Source organism: Larus michahellis, chromosome 7, assembly GCF_964199755.1.
Source record: "Larus michahellis chromosome 7, bLarMic1.1, whole genome shotgun sequence".
NCBI lineage: Eukaryota > Metazoa > Chordata > Aves > Charadriiformes > Laridae > Larus > Larus michahellis.
The window spans coordinates 6705002-6720860 of NC_133902.1; positions in this window are offsets into that span (position 1 = coordinate 6705002).

The window sequence follows — 15859 nt, forward strand, 5'->3', positions numbered from 1 at the left end:
AAATATTCTGTAAGGATGGCAGGTATTTGTAAAATAAGGGGGATAGTGTTTGTAGAGGTAGTTCAGAGGGAAAATACAGCTTTGGAAAAAAAACCCACAAAACCACCACAAAACCTCTGCCATCTACACAGGTGTAAACAGAAAGTACAGAACTGGTGCAAGTTTAAGATGAATCATGCAAAGCCATTCTCCTGGGCATTGCTTCACGGAAATGAATAATAACTGTAAGTGTCTGAACAATGTAAATCACACTTGCACTTGGAAAACCTCTTAAAATACAAATGTGCTTTATTTCTAATAGACTGGGAAGTTTATGGCTTTAAAATGTTCGGTTTTATGTGACTTACTTTAAGAATAGCTCATGTTCCCTTACTTTTTAGACCTTTAATCGGAGGGATGCGTACATGGGAATTTTTTTATAATAGTTAAAGAGCTAAAAAGTACTGTTGCTATATAGGAATATACATGAAACATTTGTAGTGGTATGCAGGCTTACGATGCTGCCCCATACCGTAAATGCTTGTGGTGTTTGTTGTTTTATCTTTTATCTATAGGATGTGTAAATCCATTAACAGAGATAAGACTTGACTGGTTTGTCTATCGAGGGCAAACCCTTAAAAGCCCATTTCATGTTGTCCAGACAACACCAGTGTGATGGGCTGTGCCCTCAATTAGTGCCTTTGGGGAATCTGCAGCTTCAAATAATAATAAAACAGTAGTCATAGTAATTATATAAATAATTTCTACAATGCCTATATTACAAATCTGTAGTATGCTTACATGTAGAAACCATACAGATACATAATGTTCACATATTTAATATCCTGCGTTACCTCTCTGTCATCTTTAAAGCTGGTATCTGGTATTACAGATTGGTTTTAATTGTGTTACACATTTTAAACTTGTCATAGGACAAAATCCATACCTCGGCAAATCCATTTAGCCTAGATTTTAAACACTCTTCACAACATTTGAAAACTGATGGTACCTTGGGGACCACCTCAATGGACTTTGTATGGATTAATAACAGAACATGCAAAGTAAGTTGACAGTAAAACTTTCACTTGTGTATGGCTGAGCTCACGTAAATATGATACTGATGAAGTGTGACTAAATCCCTAGTTAAAAACTTAAACTCCTTTGGTATATAAGTTTAAGATTATTATGTAGTGTCATTATGCATGCAGAAAGTAATTGAGTATTTTTCCCAGTGGAGGTTTATACATACTATGCAGGTTTTTGTGTTCACTTGAAATTCTATTAAAAATATGTTGAAGTAACATTGAATGTATTGTTGAAAGTATCAATGAACTTCGTAGTTCAGCTTATAATTTTGTTCTTAACTTGCCTTGTTTTGCCTCCATGGTATAACTCTTAGTTGTGTGAAAATACATGTAAATGTATTAATTTTGATAATGGCACTTTCAAGAAGGTTTCTTATTTTAGTAATTTTGAAAATCCCAGTTTAAAGCTGGTTTTACAGGTTTAATTGGACATAATGTTTCCTTTTTCCATATCAAAGGATTTTACAGCAGACTTTGTAACTATTATTCTTTCATTACTCTCTCAAAAAAAGCAAAGTAAGAAAAGCGTCTCTCCCAAATTCTCTAGTTTGAATAAAACATTTGAAAATTAGTCGTATTGGAATAAATAGTTTATGCCAAGTAATTGGCCATGGTCATTTAAAACAAACTTCAGCTAGTAGAATAAGGGAGTCCAGTAAATGCCATTGTTTCTGTAACTACATTTTTAAAACTTCTGTCTTTCTAGTTTCCTGGCCTGTACTGGTCTCTGCATGAATGGTAAATCTCTGAGGAGCTTATTTGGACCACTTTTAAAAGGAGAATAAGACAAAATTCCAGTGGTATACTTATCTTTAAAAAGAAAAAAACACCCTGTGATTTACTAGAACTGCATAAAGGTCCTTTAGACATGTTTAGAATTTGCATGGCATGCACTGCCTCCCGCTTAGGTATTATGGTGTTTACAAACTTTATAGTCTGATGAATGAGCAAGTGATTGAAGTGGTTTGAAGTAAAAGTATTATTTGCACAATGCACAGAAGCTGAAATTTGAAAAAGAATCCATTAATCATAGAAATCATTGCAGGATGTGACGAGACAGCCATTCTAATTTGGCCCCTTATACAGAGACAAGATCAAATATAATTAGCCCATCTTTGTCAAATGTTTGTCATCTTAAAAATCTTCACTGAAAGAGACTCCATTGGCTTCTTGGGTTGCCTGCCTCAAGTGTTGCACTACCTTTAGACTTTGAAAGGTTTCCTAAATGCAACCTTTATCTTTGCTGCAAATTAAGCTAGTTTCTTCTTGTGTATCCAGCAGCAGAGGAAAAGCATGGTTTTTCAATGAGAGGGAATCAAACAGATGTTGAAAGATTTGGGAGGAGTCAACTTTTGTAACAATGTGAAGTTAAATTTAGTACAAATGTTCAGAAGAAGAGTATCTAATAACTGTTGATAGACAAGTGAGGGCAGCCCTTTATTGTTATTAGCCTCTCTTCTCTGGAACTGTCATAATGAGATATAATATATTCAAAATAAGAAATCGCATACCATACCAAATCCTAAACAACTGTGCACTCCTGCACGAGCTCCGTGTCCGGATCCCGCTGGCCTGTGTGGCTGACAGCAGCCTGGCTGAGATGAACAGCAATGAATTGCCGTAGTTGGCTGAAGGTGAATTCTGGTTACAGCAGTTGGTAGACCTACGTGTAGGCTTGTGAGGGGGGAAAAAAAGCAAACCTGAAAAGGTGATTGTTGCCTGGAATTATTCAGTAAATGGAATGTTCAGTAAAATGGATTGTTCAGTGAAAATCTGATGATTCCTGCTGGAATCCATTGAAAGACTGGTGTAAAGGGCCTTTAGATGGGGCCTGTGAGCATATCATAAGGCAACTTGTCTCTCTGTGAAGGAACATGTTTATTATGAATGCTCTTAATAATTTCTTAGGCCAACATTGCGTTTTTAAATAATGACTCAGTGTTACGTGTTTAGCTGTATCTAATCCTAGTATTTGAACTTTAAAGAGAACAGATAAAAATGATCGGTTGCTATGGATCCAAAAGGGATTTTATCACTGCTGTCTTTTTTCCAAAGTGATCACTGCAAACTTGATTACTTTGTAAATAATAAGAAAGAAAAGGGGTTCTAATCAGAAAAAAGATGAGCTCAACAATGAATGAGGAGTGTTTGATGTCTATGAAAGACTGTGATACTTCTCATGCATTGTTGAATTAAATTGTGAGACTCCTTGAAACGGGTTGTAACATGTGCCTTGTGCGTAAATAGATTCCAACAGCAATTAGAAATACTCATGGAAGAAAGCTCTGCAACAAGAACTGATTAAATTATTTCAAGAATTAAAAACACGATATTAATAAAGAAAAAGCTGCCTACCAGCTCTGGAAGTCCATAAAATGGAATCTGGGGTATGGGTCATTATAATTCTCCTGATTATTTTTCTCTTCATATTCACTTCTGACGACTCTCAGAAGAAAGGTCTTGTGGATTCATGTGGATGTTCAGCCTGGCCCAGAAGAGCTGTAATCGCAGGTTTATTCAGGTTGGGAGATCAGTAGTCCAACCTCTCCTGCTCAAAGCGGGATTTCATTCAGACCAGGCTGCTTAGGACTTTGTCCAATCTCAAAAACTTTCAAGGAAGGGTGGAGATTTCCCTACCTCTCTCGGCCCCTGTGGCACTGCTCAGTTATACTCTGTGATTTTTTTTTGTTTTGTTTTCTTTGATTTGTTTCTTTATATCCAACTAGAACTTCCCCTGTTTTAATTTATGACCACAGTCTCTTGTCTTCCCACGCTGCACATCAGTAAGGAGCTTGGTTCCATCTTCTCGGTGGCCTTCTTGTAGGTACTGACAAGCTGCTGTTGTGCCCCCTCTTTAAGCTTTCTCTTCTCTCAGCTCCTCCTCTTAGACTGCCTGCTCCAGCAGCCTGACCTTCTTGGTGGCCCTCGGCTCAACTTGCTCCAGTTTATCAGAGTCTGTCTTATACTGGGAGGTCCAGAACTGTACACCTGGGTTTTGCGATTGCCTGTTACCTTAATTCTGGCAGTCTGAATCAAGTGGTGTTGGACAGTGTTAGAGATGGGACACAGGATTTAACTGCTGATTAGATTCACCTGTATGGGATTTTGTGTATGTTCTAGTCATCGTACAGCACTTGGCATAGGCTGATGTGCACCCATATGCTCATACGGATCTGCCCACACATTCTAAAACGTATTTAGTTAAATGGGCTTTCAGAATTTGGCCGCTTTCAATGAAAAATTTCCAGCCAGTTTCTAATCTCTCAAATACAACTTAGATGTAAACATTCTATATAGAGGGCAGAAAATAAAACCACCAGAGTTGAGCAATAAAGAAATAAATATTCTATGGACTGTAAAACGTTGTTAGTATTCCAGTGCAGTCTGTAATTTATTTTTTTTACTTTACCAGATATTCCAATTAAATTAACTAGCTTTTATGAGTGGTAGTCAGCATAGAGTGGAGCTTAATTTGTCTCTTGTGTTTGAGAAAAGAATGTAGTTAATGCACTAACTTTATAGTAAGGTCTCTCTATAAAATATTAATCTCTGGAATGAATATTATCGTAGGGGCACAGTGCTTAGATGTTAATCGAAATGTAACAAATATATATTCAGTAATCCTGCAGTTGATTGTTTAAATAAGTAAAATCAATAGAGGTTTAGTTGATAGCTTTAGTAAGGTGTAAGACTTGCTATACAGCGAGGAAGTGACACAGACCCCAGACTGGCTTTATTATGGAAGTTACTTTTTTATACGTTTTTTTGCTGTGTCCTGAATTCACTATAATTTTTATTATTCTGATCTTTTTGTAATTTCGGTCAAACATTAAATCATTTGACCTTCAAAGAGGGGGAGGTTTTCTCCAACTTTGATTTTGATCATGCTGTGCATTATAAAACACTTCTGTTGTTGAACCTGTATTTTGCAAGTGGAGGTAGAACCTAGCACTGCATTTCCAGCCTCCCGTGTGTCTTCTGCACACAGATTTCAATACATAGACATATTAGATATATACTTAGACATATTTCATCATCTATATTCCCTTATTGTACTTAACCTGGGGTCGTGGTAATATTTCTTCGTTTTAATGCTTCCAGATTTATTAAAGGGGTGCTTCTAAATTCTTTTAATCCAGTGTGACTTATTGATTCATGTATTTGAAAGATCTTAATATCCTCTTTGTATGTTTGATTCCTTAAGTGTTGTGAAAAGGCAGAAATTGGTAATTGTTGGTAATAAGATCTCTGGGCCTTAGAACTCTGTGGCATTCATTTAAAGAGGATTAGGAGAGGCTTGAGCTCACAGACCAGGAGACAGTATGGAACGAAACCACAAATATAATTATGGATAGTACACACAATAGGTGGTTTAAGCATGTCTGTTGTAACAACAGGAATTGGGTAATCACGTATACCACCCTGGGAGAGGGCAGTTATCTTGTAAAAGAACCCCTTGGTTCAAACGCAGAGGAAAGGCGGTGATCAAATGCCTCCTGAATTACAGATGTTTACTTTCATCAGTTTATTTGATTAGGATCACAATGGAACAATGCTGTGCTAAAGCGAAAAAGCATTTTGTGGAGGAAGGAAAAACTTGCTGCTACTGGATAGCCAGTTAATTCTTACCCAAACGAAAACTGTGCATCTCTCCTTCATGAACTGAGTCACCGCTGAATGGCACTAAAGACAATAAAAGGATGAAGGAATTCTATATATACAAAAGCAAAACTTGTCTAGGCACATAGTGTTTGGACTTAAAAATGATGAACTAATTACTTCATTAAGTGACCATCCAGGAAAGGCAAGTAGCTGATACAAGCAAGACAACACGGACCTGGCAGTTAGAGCAGAGAGAACTGGGCTAGTTCCTAGTTCTTTTTTTCCTTTCTTTTTTTTTTCCTTTCTTTTCCCCCCAGTTCTAACATTTTTTCATGTTTTTCCTTCAAAAAAAGGTTCAGATTGTTACTGTTCTCCTGGATAACTCATTTGGTCATATGTTTAGATATGTTCCTAGAGAGACGTGGGAAATCTGACAGCTATCCATCTTCAAATGAATGCTCCAGGTAGTGCTATGTATAATGTGAGTGTACTTTACACTTTTCCACTGCCATTAAATGTCACATACAGCTAATACTCAGCTTATCTGGAAAAACTGGCATTAGCAGCTGTAGCAGGTCACTCATTAGAAGAGGTTCCATGTGAAGAAATAGGAAGAAATTACAAAAAAAATAGGAGGAGTTGTACAGTCTTTCTGCAGTCTTGGTGTATTTATTTTTTTGTGTGTGTGAGAATATCCGTGCAAAAGAATGCTCAGATACGATCTGTCAGCGTGCGGGCAGGATTAAGAACATGAAACTCACTTATGGAGCGAAAAGCTTTATTGCTCTTGCAATACGCTGGGGTAAATTTGCAGCCTCCTCAGTCATGAATAAGAAGGGTCAAGACACTTTTTATCACTCTTTGGGTGCGCAGAATTGCATTACAGGATGGTATTATGCCCAACTATGATTACTACCAGACGTGCATTTTTTTGCTATCAAGAATTTGCAATAAAACCAGCATGAGTTCATGTGAGTTTTTGTGGCCTTCATCCAGAATGGTTTCCCAGTGAACACCATGCCAGATATTTAAAGCAATAAGGATATCTGCCTGATAAGTTATTTTTCTCTCTGGAATCTAATGTTCAGATCCTTCTGTCAGCCTGAGTGTTCTCCAGTTGCATTCCAAATTTAGCTAATGATCTTGCAATACTTTAGACAGAAAGTGGAAGTGAACACATGAAGTGCCAAAAGGAACTATGAAAGAAGTCTAGATGTGGCTCAGTAATAATTCATGGTTGATGACATTACCAGAGGTGATGAGTTTCACACACATACATATTCAGAAGAGATGTATTATTTTATAAAATGGAAAGCTGCAAAATCAATAGGAACAGCTATGGGACAGTGCCAGGAGCAGACATGGCATCCTCATTGAATTTAATAAGGGGACGTTGCCTGATGGTTTTGTTGTTAGAGCATTGTGTTCTCAAACCCATCGCAGCATTAATGTGCATTAACTCAGCTACTGAGAGCTCTACATGCATCTATTGTAGCTCGTGTGTTTGGGAATATAGAACATGGATCTCATTTCATTTCCATTGAAGCTTTGCTAAGATACTGATATCAAATGACTTCTGATCACTGTAAACACATGCCATATGGGTTCTTATTGATTGACATGCAAATCTTTGACAGCAGAAATCCAGGCCATGTCAATCACTGGCTGTCAGCGTGACAGTCACTCTTCTTTTTGCTATGATTAAATTATAATGCCATTGGGGGTTTGCTACACTTTATAAGATAGTAGTAACATTGACAAGAGAGCTGAGAAGCAGCAGTGGAGCTCATAGCTCTGATGCTGGAAGGAGAGGAGGCAGAAGAGCAGTGACTGGTGCGGTCCCTGTTCGAGCCAGTCTGACGGGATACCCAGACCAGTAAATATTAAGCAGTCCCTGAGCATTTTCTGGGGCCTCCGTGGGATGCTTATCTTTCCTGCGGTAATACCACCTGTCACATTATTTGATGTCTGGGCACATGTTCTTCGCTAATTTTCAAACACATGCTGCTGTTACAAAATAATTTTTCAAAAGAGTATATGCTTTATTTCCAGTTTCTTATCTACTCCTCTGATTTAATATTGATATCTGTTTATTTTTTCTGACTTTTATATCTTCTTGAAGCGATATGTGATAAGTTATGCAAGATATGACCTATTTAATTTTTTGGCTGTTCATACCTTGTGTCTGCATTGCTTCGGGGCATATCTTTATATTATTTATTTTTTTTAGATAGATATGTGTGTGTACACAAACACGCACATATATACACACACAAGCACATGCATAAGGATATGGGAGCGTGTGTGTGTATTATATGACTCTAATTATGTAAGAATTTAGGCCATTCAGAACTGCCCATTCAAAGCTGTAGATCTGTTACTGAAAGGTTTTAGTTTGGTCTGCAGCTTTCAGAGCCTTTCTTGGCAGTCGCTTTGTTTATTTTAAAGATCGTAGATAAATTAGGAACATTTTACACAATGCTGAAAGATGAGTGAGAGGTTGTTCATTTAATTTCTATGAGTACGTGTCTTAAGTCTTATATGTCACTTCAGATATACAGCTGGGTTGACTTCTGAATGCTAATAAATGTTTAGAAATAACACGCCCAGAGAAAAGTATCAGGATGTGGTCTGAGGCTGTAAAGGGTCTTTACAAGGACTTACTCCTGCCTCATTCCAGGACAAGCACCTGTAATCTCAAGAAACTATTTATATAGATTGCGGTGACAAGTAAAGCATCAGAAGTTGTGACAAGTATGTTTGTGATGGCTCTAGAAGTATTTTGAGTGTTTTATTAATGAAAAGTTAACTAGATAAAAAGCTTGTAGAAATTATAAGAATAACAAGTAGCTAACACATTTCTTTTTGAACATTTACAGCTTTTAAACACAGCGTGCTTACGTGGGTTTTATCTCTTTACTGTTTTTTTGTTAATAGTTTGCTCTGAAGAAATAGAAGTCTATTTTTGTGTTACCCTGTTTGTTGTTGCACATACGGAACAGCAATAAATACTTACATTTTTCTTTTGAGAAGAACAAAAGGAGGCGTAGAATATTGCAGCATCCTCTAGTACTGCCTCCCTTGCAAGCAGCAGTACAAGTGAAGTCAGGGGTAGTGCTTACTGAATTAACACAGCTGATACAGAAGTTTTATGGCCAGTGTTAATGCATTTTTATAATATGGATTTTAATTTTCACTTTAATATTCTGCTTTATGCTGAATACTCATGAATATTCGGAACATTTTTTAAAAATGGAAGGATAGAGATTAGCTGTTATAGCAGCCAATATCCACTAGAGTCCTTCAGGAAAATCTTCGATGGTTTTCAGCAGTAGTTTAGGTTCAATACAGCAGAATGTTGTATTGAATAATACTTTTTTGTATTTGGGATCTTGGCATATTTAAGTTTTTCAGGCTCTCTGAGGTGCCTAAGGCATTATTAAGACCCTCTGTACAGATAATAAATTGAGACTAACGATGGATGTATGTGACTCTTGCTGGCACAGAGCAGTCCAGCTGCAAAGCCCGCTGTGTATCTCAGGTTTTTGGAATCTGCTGTGTGTTCACCAGAACATGAATCAGTTTTGTTCAGCATAAAAATGAAAGTTTATTCATACTGCACACTTCCCTTAGCTTCCGAACGAGCCAAGTTGCTTGTAACGGGACGTACGGATAGGGACACTGGAAATTTAACAATACCCGCAGTAATTAATACGGCTTTTATAATATTAAATAAAGGCCAGTTTGAAATATTCTTTCTGCAAGTATTGAATGTTGTGTGCTTAATTGACTTATATTTCATAGTTTTCAAAGCTTGCATGTATCTATTCTCCTCCTGGTCTATTAGGAATTGCTCAAGTAGGTGGATCAGTCTGTCGAATTTCTCACCAGTTCTCTTCAGTAATGTGAGGCAACAAAACTCGGACAGATCAGTGAATTATAACCCAGGAGGGAGCATTTTAACAGTTGAAAATAGTCTATAACTTCAGATATAAGCATTGGTCTCAGCTGTTGCTGAAGAAACAAGCACTCTCCATTCAGCTGCAGGTGGCAGCAGAACACTAGTGTTATTTCTACCCAGCCCCAATGTCTAAATGAACTGCTGTAAGGATATTAATATAAATGTTGATAATGCTGTTGAAAGATTATTTTTTTTATATGCAGCTTGAATTATTTTTTGCAAATAGGAATAATTTTTCCTTTCAGTATCATAGGGTATTCTGGTCTGACAAAGTTCTAAGATTTTTATCCTGGTGCCTGCAGATGTACATTTATTAGCTTAATTATAAGTCAAACTGATATGCTGCGTATAAAGCCAGAACACTGAATGTTAAGCATTAGCAAGATTTTTGCTGTACCTTTAAATACAAGCAGGTAATTTGCCAGATATATTTGTACAGAATCCTGTAAAATTTTGGAAAATGCCACTTGTAAGTGGCACCATAATACAAAATATAACCTGCTTGCAAGTGAGTATTTTAATTTATCCGTTAGCTTTTGTGTTCAGAAGATGAAATAGGGACAAGCTGTAAAAAGATGGGGTTAGAAAGTATTGGGGGTGTGTGTGTGAATTTTCCTTTGGGAAATACAAATAGGGGCTCTTTGCAGAGCACATTGTCTAGTTAAATTGTTCGCAAAATGATTTGTCCTAACACAGGTGTTACTACTGGCTTATTATCTAGCTGTGTGCGCCTGTTCCTCATAGCAAGAGTAAGAATCAGCCGTACTGGAATCCTTGTGCTGTCTCGTGCTTTTGATGAGTAGATTTGCGTTTCAGTGTCTTAAAATCAACATTGCGTGACACAGGCATGTGAATTATTGTAAAGAAGGAGAAGATCTCTCAGGTACGGAGAACACGCCACTCTTTGGGGACAAGGAACCAGTAAGATCCTAAAATTAGCAGTTCAGAAGGATTGAAGGCTGTTTGATCTGGCAAGTCCTGAGAAGGCTAAGGGCTGGGACTAAAGCCTGCAACTCCTGTGTAGATGAGGAAGCTGCCATGCTGTTGGACCACTATTAGGCAGACATCTCTCTGTAGCCTTTCTATGATAGGAGCTCTTTCCCTTTTTCATGCAGCTTTTTAATTTCTGAAAGCTGTGGTTAGTGCAGCGGGTACTTCTGGGACACGGTGAAGAACTGGCGCCCAGAGAATGTCCTTTGGTCTCAGTATGATTCCACCAAGCCCATCAAAATGGTAACTACTTCCTCCAGTATAGTAAATATCTGAATCTGTCAGGTTTCTTTGTGTATATTTGTAAGGCGAGTGAAAACCTAGTTACATCTGGAATGTGAAAAATCTTATGTGTTGTAATTGTCTGTTATTAGTCTGGGTAAATATGGATGAATGAACGGGTGATAAAACCAGGAGTTACACCTATAGAGATGCTCTTGGTCCGTGTTGAATCACCTTAGTAAGGAGGTGTGGGGTAGTAGACTACTATTAACTTCAAAATGCTCTGTATTTAAACAGAGTATTTTTCTCCAGTGCTTCAGCTTGGCATATTTGCCTACAACTAAATTCCCTTTCTCAGAAATGGGTGAATAATTTGTGTCAGAGCTAGGAGAGAAAAAAATCAGTCTCTCTGACAAACATTTAGGTAACTCCTGTGTATGTTTTTTGACAGTAGTTTTACCTTATTTTGCATTGGAGTCATTATTGAGAACAGTATTGCATCTACCATTTCTCAGAGTATTTTTTTTTCTAGACATCTGAAATATTATAAAAATGTTTATAAAATAAATACAAAGTACTTGATGTGTACTGTGCATAGATTGACAATGCTGTGATACGAATGTGACCGTGAGTCAAACCTTTCCACGATTATCTATAAAGGAACTTCTCCTTAATACTGTAATTCTTCCTAATGCAAAGGTGCGGGAAAAGTGCAGTTGAGGACAATGGGGCTGCAAGTCAGAAAATGAATTGTGTTTGCCCTTTCTCCACTTTTTCATATTCTTCACAGTCATCGTTCACAGCAGAGGGAAGTTCAAAGCACACTTTGAATATATTCTTTCGAACAAGAAAGCAATTCACAGCTTTCATGGACTGTTTCAGATGTTCGTTTTCATCTGCCTTAGTCATACATCAGACTGTTCTGTTGTTGTCAGCACTGCATTGAACAGAAATAATATCTGAGCGTTATAATGCCTTCAGCATGGAAGGGTTTTTTCATGTATGATAAAGGCTTCGTATAGCATTCAGTTATATCAATGTGCTGAAGTAGTGATCCGTAATATTGAAGAGCTTTCAATTTTAGGTTACACCCAGTGCCACAAAAGTTATTGTGTTTTTGAAGATGCTTTCATTGATCACTAGTTATACTAAACTTTTCACAGGTTTTATGAATAGCAAATCACTCGTAACAAAGACTTTGGATAAGCACACCAGAACAACAGAGAAAAACACAGAACAGATCAACAGTCAAATGCCGATCACTGAAAAGGCGCTACTGAAATAACCTTTTCAAATTATGTTTTCAATGGTGTCATAGCAAGAAACTCCAAAACCCAAACTCTTATTCCCCAAGTAAACATTAACTGAAGAATAATGTTTCAGCAGGTGTGCTTATATTGCTATTCAAACTGAAAACCACTCAACACTGCACAATGCTTAGCCCTTTGAACAGGCCGTGAAAAGAGTTTCTTTCCCAGATTTCTGCTGGAATATGTTCTTGGGAGGAAGGTAAAATGGGCACATTAACCCATGGTGCTAAACTTGTATGCTTTAATCTTTTCTTTAATTTTCACTTAAGTATGATGAACTTGTGGCTATTCCAAATACTTTTTATTGGTTTTACAAATAAATATGTTGGATATGCATTCACCTCTATTCTAAAATACTTTAAAGTTTCTTTTCTGAGATTCTGCTTTTCTTACTAGCCGTTTTGTTTTTCTTTACTTTTTCTTTTTTTGTGGGGGAAGGGAGTAGGGGTTTAACTTTTGCACAGTGGTGTCAGCTATAGCAGACTTGCTTATACACCTAGGTGATTATTGTCTGGCCATCAAACTAGTAATAAAATTCCTGTTTCACATACAAAACTTTATTTTTAAGACAGAAGAATGTTTTTGCAAGGAAATAGTTCTCTTTGACACTAATTAGGAGTGGTTCTTAGGATCAACCCCAAATTTACTTTCAGAGAATGTAGTTTGCATATTCCCTAGGCTGTTTTACTTAAAAACTTGTATCTAAAGCCAATTCTTCTGGCTTTAGAATGCAAGGTTCCCCCGTGTCATTTAGCAGGACTTCTCTGGTTAAGTGAGAAACCGGTGACGAGTGCGGAGGCACCTGCAGCCCTGCCTTTCTGCAGACAGCGAGGATGCGCTTCAATAGGGAACGGAAATCCACTGTGAGACCTTCTGAGAGGGAGGAAGCCCAAGGCCTAAAAATAAAAGAATAAAAAAAATGTTTTCTTGGTGTTTAGGAAGAACGGTGAATTCTTAATAGTTATAACAATTATCACAACTACTTAAAATCTGACAGGAAAGGATGTTCTCCCTGCAAACCAGGGAGCAATAATGAAGGTCTCCCTGCACCGATAATGGGGGTCTCTAGCAAGGTTACCCTGTGAAGTTGCTTTCTCTCATTTTTTCCAGACCTCTGTATAGGAAACCGTGTGTTTTGCTCCTGCTGTCATTGAATCAGCAGGAGGTTCTGCCACCAGCAAAACTGAGTTTATCTACCTGGGCCTGTTACTTTCTTCTTCCACCAGAACATCCTCTAGCAACAAGGGCTTTTCTCTCTCTGGCTGTTTGTCCCACTCTTCCTCCCACACTCTTCTTCCCAGTCCACCTCCAGTGCTTCCTTCAGCCTCACTCCCTCTACTGTCCATGAGGTGGATTTTTGGTTTAGGGGACCAGGAGGATGACAAATGTTTGCTGGCAGAGGCGAGTATGTGCTGGAATTGCCGTGTTCTCAAAGGGCGAGAGACAATCTGAAGCCTACAGGAGTTAGTGCTGCTCCTCCTACCAGAGAAGGCTCAGGAAGTGAGTTTCAGCACAGACATTTGAAATCCATTTCTTAAACACGTATTTAGGTCAGTATTGGCCTTTGTCTCCCTCTTTCATTTCCTTTTGTTTTGATTTTTTTTTTTCTTTTTCACAGACAGTAACTTTCTGTTAAATTCAGCTTCTCAGTCCCGGCCAGGACTTGCCACTTGAGTTGACTGCAGGTTCGGTTTTGTCTTTTTTGTACTGCGCGGGGTTTAATTATGAAATGAAAAATTCAGTTCACTTCAACAAAACAGCTTCCACCGGTTTGTTGGAGACTTGAGTTTTATTAATACCAAGCAGCTGTTGGTGGTTTAACTGGGTACTGCTGGGTGCAGAGCTGTGTTGCAAATTCCAACCTATTTGTGAGCGCTCAGTAGAGCCTCATATGAATGAATAGTGCGCTGGAGCTGGTGCTAGGGTAGGATGGGGCACGGGTCTCCGACAAGGCGAAAGGCATCAACCTTCAAAAGCCTGATACAAAGAAATTTATATTTTAATTACCTAGGTTCCATTCCCCTCCTCACCTCCTGATTTGCTTGCTCTGAAACTATTAGTTGCTAAATCTTTGCTTTACGTTCTAAACAAAATGTAGTCCTGTCTTTATAAATGTTTTGTGGTTTCTGTAATGTCAGTACTATCCTCTTTTGTTCTTCAGACACTTAGGAGAGATCAAGTAATTCAAAAAGGATGGGTATTTATCTTCATCATAACAAAAAGAACGCCACTTTCTCTTTTAATTTCTGTAAATATTTGTCTTAATGTATTGAGATGACCATTTCTTCTCACAATAATTATATCTTAGTTGATTTTATAACATTTTTGCAAGTGGGACAGGAAAACATTATTTTAGGTATCAAACACAGAAACTATAACCTTAACCTTTCAGATCAGTGTTTTCAGTGAAAAATCTAGCAATTTTTTCCTAATAAGAAGCTCAGACAAGTCTATAAACCTTTTATAACTTAATGAATGCTTCACACCAGATGCTGATTCCCTGGGTAAGGAAATCTATAGTTAGTGAGACGCAATCTTTTCTCGTGATTTAAGTTTGTTGAAATCAGATTGAGACTTTCCAGACTTGAGTGTGGTCACATTTTTCATAGCTTAACTGTAAATCATCTTTCACTTAGAAGATTTAGAGACAGACTGAGGAGCTAAATCTTTTAGTTTGCCGTCCTAACCAGTAGAAGCCATTAGATGAGCCTCATTATGGTGTTTCCTAAAGGATTAGATAAAACAGTTTGGTAATGTTCAAAGTAGGACAAATACCATTACAAGTATAACAACTTTATCCTTCTAATGATTTAGATGTAGAATTAGGTGTGATTACAAGTCGCTTGGATTGACAGAGTTGATAATCAAAACCTTTCAGCTATGAAATGAACAGTAACAAATGATACGGCCAATAATCAGTTGTAAAATTTTGAAATTGTGAACCGAGGTACTTTTATTCTGATACCAGTCAACAGCCAGAAGTGCGGTTCTTAATGTCAACGCCAGACCTTGCGAGACCGCGCTCGTGTGAATAGTCCTGGAGGTGTCGATGAGCCTACTCGCATATTGAGAGTTTAGAGAAAATGGCCTTTGCTTTGGAATTTGTTTTATGAAAATTGGCTGCTTAAGTATTTGCTGCATGCGATAAACAAGTGAAGACTAGGAGCTTTCAATACGAAATAGGGACTCAGTTGCTGTTAAATTGTGATAATAACGAGAATAACAAGTTATTGGCAATTCTGAATGTGTATTTTTTTTTCTGGATTGAATGCATTTCAGTTGAGATTTTGACCCCTTTAATTCTTTTTGAAATATTAGTATTAAAGTGGTGTTACTTGGGCATTTTTATTGCTTCTTCAGGTTTGAGATTTTTGTTTTATTTTTTTGTTTAAATGGTGGAGTGCTCCCCACTGAAAATGCTGGTTGTTTGTATGTATTTTGGTGACACCTGCTTTTAATCGTCTGTTTGTATTAAATTAATTCCATGCAAGCTCTTTGTTAAAGAAATGCAAATTAAATATCACAGATATTTTACAAAATAGAGAGAAGTTCGTAACACGACTGTAGATGTTATATTAACCCTAAAGCAGAACCAAGAGTAAATCTTCTTTTTTCCACTTCTCACATTTTCCCTTTTGGAAGTAGAGAACTTCATTAAAATTAATTGTTCTTTTCTTTGTCACATAAAACAAAGCTGAGAGTAAGGTGTA